The 6307-nt window shown below is 39.4% G+C and overlaps 1 pseudogene; it reads right to left on the bottom strand.

Annotated features, from left to right (window-relative positions):
- Positions 1-3083: 3083 nt before the first annotated feature.
- On the bottom strand, positions 3084-3430 carry LOC105740972 (annotated as a pseudogene).
- Positions 3431-6307: the final 2877 nt, after the last annotated feature.

Raw genomic sequence — 6307 nt, 5'->3', positions numbered from 1 at the left:
GAAACAATTAACAGCAGTGGAAGACAGCAAAAGCAACAATAGCAAAGAAGGGAGAGGGGAGAAAGCCTCTTTTTCTCCCTCATATCGTACTCATGCTAGACCCAGCCTGGATGGGTCCTCTACACACTAGGATATACAACTGCTTAGTTACTCAATTAAGCTTCTAAACTTCTCAAGTTTACACAATAAATCAACCATTACCGTGGCAGGTCATGACCTACTATTTGTAAGTAATGTTTCTTGCCTACATTCATAATTTCAGAAAATGCTAAGTTTTCATTAAACTTTAATGAAAAAAAAATGGTGTATCTTTTGCTTCCAAAATCACAGGTTCTCATCATTCTGTTTATGTTTTGGTGAAGAAGACCTTGGCTCCTGGAGGAGGAAACCCCATAGAAAGTTATAGTCCCTGCTGGAACCATAAAACCCATTTAGGAAAGGATCAGGGGAGGAAGCATCCCAATATCTTTCTCCTCGTAGTGTTATGTTCCTTGAAGTTTCTCACATTGAGTAGACTTGGCTGGCAGTAAAGGCCTGGGCAGACTGGTCCTAAGGGTCAGAACTCTGCACAGAGAACAGAGCACAGAATAGTGTGGAGACACACTGAAAAACATTGATGTATAGATGAAGGATGCGTGGCTTCGCTGACAGGAAATGGAATGAAATGAATCTCTTGCCTTCCAAATGTAACTAGGCTGAGAACAGCATTTCCTAAAGTGACCTTCCCCAGAAAATACTGGAAATCATCACAACTATCTCTTATTTTGGAGGAGACTGATTTTTCTCAACTCGTGTGAGCATAGATATTTTTATCATAAGCTTGTGAGAAAGCTCTGCAGAACCCTTTTGAGGAAATACCTGTTTAGAGTACAGTAATTCATACTCATAAGCAGTTAACTGCCAAAGCATTTTTATAGCACTCATTTAACCTTCTCAGCATGTCTGGGAAGTAAGGCTACTGAGATTCAGAGAGGGTGGATGATTTACCTTAGGATTGCACACTTGTTAGTAGTAGAGAAAGAAACAGAAAAATCATTTCTGTGGGCACCATGCTCCCATTTTCTTCCATCCAGGAAACAGAGTGCAATAATCCTGTGCAGTTGCTGGGTAACCTGTGAGCAATGAGAGATGGGAAGCTGGCATGCCAGCATTGGTCTGAAGAAAGAGGAAGGTGTTGTTGAGTAGGAAAGGGGTTCAGACACAAGTTGCCAGTTACATGCGGGGTGCCATGTTGTTTACGTGGGATAAAGGCTTTGAACACTTGGCTCCCTGCTAAAAAATAAGCTACCAAATTATATAGTTGGAAGAAGAGAATGCAGCACCAAGAGATGGAGGTTTCTGGTTTATGACCTGCCACTACATAGCTGTAACATTTTAGGCTTGCTTTCCCTTCTCTTTTTGGTTATAACATTAGTAGGAGGGGGAACATACAAAGTGTACACATATAGCAGACATTTATAGCAGAGAAAATAGGGAGTTATAATGACTATTTTTATTCTTATTTTTCTGTATTTTAGGGAAGGGTCTATAGGGTGTTCAGGGTCTCACCACTAGATTGGACTTGTAGTGACCCTCCTGTTTACAGCCTCCTAAGAGCTGGGATTAGAGGCATGCACCACCATGCCCAGTCTCAATCACCTTCTCAGCCCTCTCTGGGGGTGGGGTTGGCATGTCAGGCCCAGGGATCGAACTCCTGACCTCTACACCTGCTTGTAGGCACTTTAATCTGCTGAGCTATTTGGCCGGCCCTCCATGACTTCTGACTTTCTGGAACTAGGAGTGCAGTGTGAGCAACAGTGAAGGAAATACAGTCCAGACTTTGTGCGCAGGGCACTGGCCCCTGTGGATTTCAGCAGCTTTGTACTGAAAATAGCTTTTAAAACTGTGTACTGAAATTCATAGAACCTTTTACTCATAGCATAGCACTTACATTTTATTAGGTATTGTGTATGAAACCTGGAGATGACTTGAAGTGTATGGAAAGATGTACAAGGCTGAATGTAAATCCTTTGCCATCTTATACTTTGAGCACATCCAGATTTTCATCCTGGATCTCCACCTGTCTCACATGTCATGGGATCAGTAGCCCATCCCTATGATACAGTGATACAGAACAGAGTATGGTGGGTAAATACTATATGCCCTAGGAGTTTCTTGCCTAATCTGTTGAAAATTCAGAAAAATTGCCTAAAAGAGTGACATCCACTCTGCAACTTGAAGGGTGACCAGGAGAAGGCTAAGTACAAGCACGATGGAGGAGAGTAGAGACATTATTGTTCCAGCAAAAAGGAATAGAATGTGCAAATGCGCAGACACAACCCTTCTGAGGAACTAAAAGGATGTGAGAATGGGCCAATCTGAGAGTGAGACTGGTGTGAAGTTTTCTATTTTGCTCCATCCTTCCGATTTGCATATTATTCTATTGATTTTTGTAACTAGGCAATATATGTACATACAATATCTCAGAGGCATAAAAAAATACCAAATCGAGTATATTTTTCTTCTATTTCAATCTCCAGAAAACAATTTCTACTCCTGAGAGATAACTTCAGGCACTGGTTCTCTCTCAATACTTTCAGAAAGACTCTATGCATTTACAAGTACATAATGTTTTGTGCTTCCTTAAAATGGTAATATTCTATACATCATTATTACTTTTATTACTTAAGCACATATCTTTAATTTCATTACCTGACCACATTATTTCAAAATATTCCTCTTCTCTTTAATAGCCAATCTGAGAGATAGATATGATACATGTATTTTTAGTTTTCTTAGAAAAGAAGATTAAGCATCTTTTGGTATGCTTCAGAGCATCTCTATTTTGCATTACATGGACAGTCTGCCTCTATATTTACCATTTTTGCTATTGATATTCTGGAGCTATTTGGGAAAATTAACTCCCTGTACAAATCTCCCCTCCCCATCATTTGACAATTGGCTTTCTATGTTTTTGTCATTTTTTTATACAACAGGCATTTATTCAATGTACAGTATCTGCAAACCAGATAATTTTTGAACTGTATGCTTCAGGCTTAACCAATTTCTTAAAAATATTTTGAAGACAGTTGCATTCACAGACTTCAACCATGTGATGACTTCTTTGCCCATTTTTCTCTTTCTTTTCTCTCCCTAATAACTTCTTTGAGGTATGGCTCAAGGTAGAATTTATCCTCCTCATATTTGGTCCACTGCTCTTTAGGCAAGATCTCATGCTTCATGCTCAGGTCCAGGGCTCTCTTAATGCAAAACATCCTGTCATTATAAGGTTTTCTGGAAGCCTTCTTATGGCTTCTTTTACATCTTCATCTTCACATATTCTATCATTTCACATTAAGCCCAGCTTCTTGAGTCCTGCAGCCTTGTAATAACACTTCCGAATACCTTCTAGCCACTGGCCTGATGCTGCGACAGATGGGTGGCCTGCCATCTTGACCCGAACTGTTTTTGTCATTGTTAAAAAATATTTTATCACTCACTTTCTAACTTTGTGGTAGCCATATTTAACATTCATAATGCTTCTGGGGTTTATATAATATTTTGAAAAGACTTTTCTATTCTAAGAGAAAGAATCTCAATTTATTTTAACATTTTATGATTTCTTTCATATATCTTGTTTATTTTCATCTTAAATTTACTTTCATTACAAGAAAAAAACTTAGAGCAAAATTTACTTAATTTTTCTCAGATGGATGTGTATTTTTCTCAAGATTATTTGCTTGTAAACTTATTGTTTTCTCCCACCATTGATTTGGGATGCTGCCTTCATTATGCACTTTTACTTATTTTTCGACTTTCAACTTAATTTCATTTTTATTAATTTCATTTCCACTTAATTTCATTATCTATCTGTCCATTGCTACCTTGGTATCATATAACTTAAATTTTAATAACATCTGGAAACTCCAGCATCTTGCATTTCAGAATTTTCTCATCTCTTCTTGTTTTGAGGAGACTTCGCAGAGGTCCAATAACTAGACATTTTGATGACTCCCTTCTGCCCTCCATTCTTCATCCCTGTGGTCTAACGTTTCCCCTTGGCTTTCTCACCTCTGGCTGCTTCAGGTCATGACTAGATTAAAAGTAATGAGCTGTCCTTGAGCACTGCCCTTTGCCTTTTTTTATGTACTTTTCCCAGTGTTTTCGTTGATGCTTCCTGAGGTACAGAAAAGGGACTGCAGATTTTACTATAAGTAGAGCTAGGACTGAAGCTTAGGTTTTCTTCGCTCCATTTTGTACTTATCACTGCTGTGATGATGAGTGCTGGCATTACTATTGCTCCTTGTTGCTTGTATCAAAATACAGACTGGCCAGGAATTTAGCTCAGTGGCACAAGTGCCTGTTAGGCAAGTGCAAGGTCCTGAGTTCAATTCCTGATACAAAAAAGAACAAAATACAGTGTTCCAGGAGCTGTGCTAAACTTTAGTATATTTTTGTCATGGTGTGTGTCTAGATGTTCCCCCAAAGTCTCATGAAGTCATGAAATGGACTTCTAGAGTTTGTGATTGACTCGTGGTTCATGGTCCAATGCTGGGATTATGGGTGCAAGTACCACACCACACTGAGCCAGATAGTTTGCATACAATATAAGGGAGGGAAAGAAGTTTGCTTGCAGCTGCTCTTCTCTTTTTCTCTTGTTGCTTTCTGCTGCCATAAACTGTTACCCTCTGCCATGTGGCACTTTGCCTTGGAGCCAGCTGAGTATGGGCTGAAACTTTCACAAACTGTGAGCTAAATAAATGTTCTTTAATTTTAGATGAAATTGTTTTGTTTCAGCAATGAGAAAAAAGTAACTGACACCAAAAAAAAAAAAAAAAAAAAAAAAATGTAACCAAGACAGAATTTGGTACCAGGAGTGGGGTCATTGCTGTGACTATCTGACCATGTGGTTCAGAGGCTTTGGGAAAGGCTTATGGGAAGGGATAGGAAAGGTTTGAAGACATCATCTGAAAAAAAAGATGTTCTGTATGAGAGATTATGGTCAGAGCTCAGAAGACCAGAATGTTGATGGAAATCTTGCCAGTGAAAACCAGGTTCGGGAGGTTTCTGATGGGAAGAAGGACTGGAGTGGTTTTTGGGCTCCAGATGATGTATGTTATGGCTTTGAAGAAAGTTTGTCTACATTTTGCTTCTTTCCAGAGACTTTGTCTGAGACTGAGATTAAGGGAAGTGGACTGATTAATCTAGCAAAATAAATTACCAAACAGTGCAAAGTGGGGGCAGTAGCATGGGTATTGATGGGGGCATTTAGTCAGATTTATGTTGAGAATCAAGAGCAAAGATCCTGGCAGGATGATTTAAAATGTTGTGAATTTGGCTGGAAAGGAAGGTTCAGTAATGTGGATTACAAAGATAGAGCTGAGGAGATCTCAATTGCTGAGAAAGACAGGTGAATATAAAAGATGGCCTTATAGCACAAAAAACAGCGAGTCTCCTCCCCCCCTTTTGCAAACTCAAAATTGCAAAGGTAAAAGATTTTATTTTGAGGAGAAAACTTCAAAGCACCATGTTCTAGAATGGTGAAGGCATAGAGAATTTGCTCCTTAGATTCATGTTCTGAGTGTTCAACAATGCAGACCCTCAACTTGCACAGCCCAGAGAGAAGAAAGCTTGGCTACTGCTTCAGCTGGCATCATCTACACGGTGCTGGTTTTAGGTTTTAGGTTCTTGCATTCATGCAGAATGCAAGAATTCTGATGTTAGAAGGCCTCCACCTAGATTTCAATGGGCACAGGAGGATAGTAAGTGTGCTCCTGAAAGGGCAGTGTGTGAACTTGTGAGTATAAAGTAAATGGTACAGTGGAGATCCCAGAAGTTCAGAAAATCCAGAAATGTGAATTTCTGAGGAAAACTAAAAGGATGGAGAGAAACCATAGGAGAAACCATGAAAGAAAACAAAAGTATGATAGCTTCAGAGCCATAAGAAGCTCACAATTTGCCACAGATGGTCTCAGATGTTGCACATAGAACTACAGGACTCAATGTTTGTCCTATTGGGTTTTGGAATTGCTTTAGGCCCAATACTTTGTATCACCCTATTTGTACCTTTTGAAATGGTAATGCTTATCTTGTGCCATTGAATGTTGGAAGTGTCTAACCTTTCATTTGTACAGGGACTGACAACTAAAAGTTTGCCTTGCATCCTGGAAGAGACTTGGGACATGGACTTTACAGCAATGCTAAAACTATTAGGACTTTGGTAACTCTTGCAGATGGGTTAAAATGTCTTTTGCATAAAAGGATGTGAATGAGTCTTTGGGGGTCTGGGAATGGAATGTTATGGTTTGTGTCTAGATGTCCCCCCCCC

Source organism: Octodon degus, unplaced genomic scaffold (assembly GCF_000260255.1).
Source record: "Octodon degus isolate 3935 unplaced genomic scaffold, OctDeg1.0 scaffold00253, whole genome shotgun sequence".
Classification (NCBI taxonomy): Eukaryota; Metazoa; Chordata; class Mammalia; order Rodentia; family Octodontidae; genus Octodon; species Octodon degus.
The sequence above is the reverse complement of the archived record's forward strand: the minus strand, read 5'-3'. Positions and strand labels throughout refer to the sequence as shown.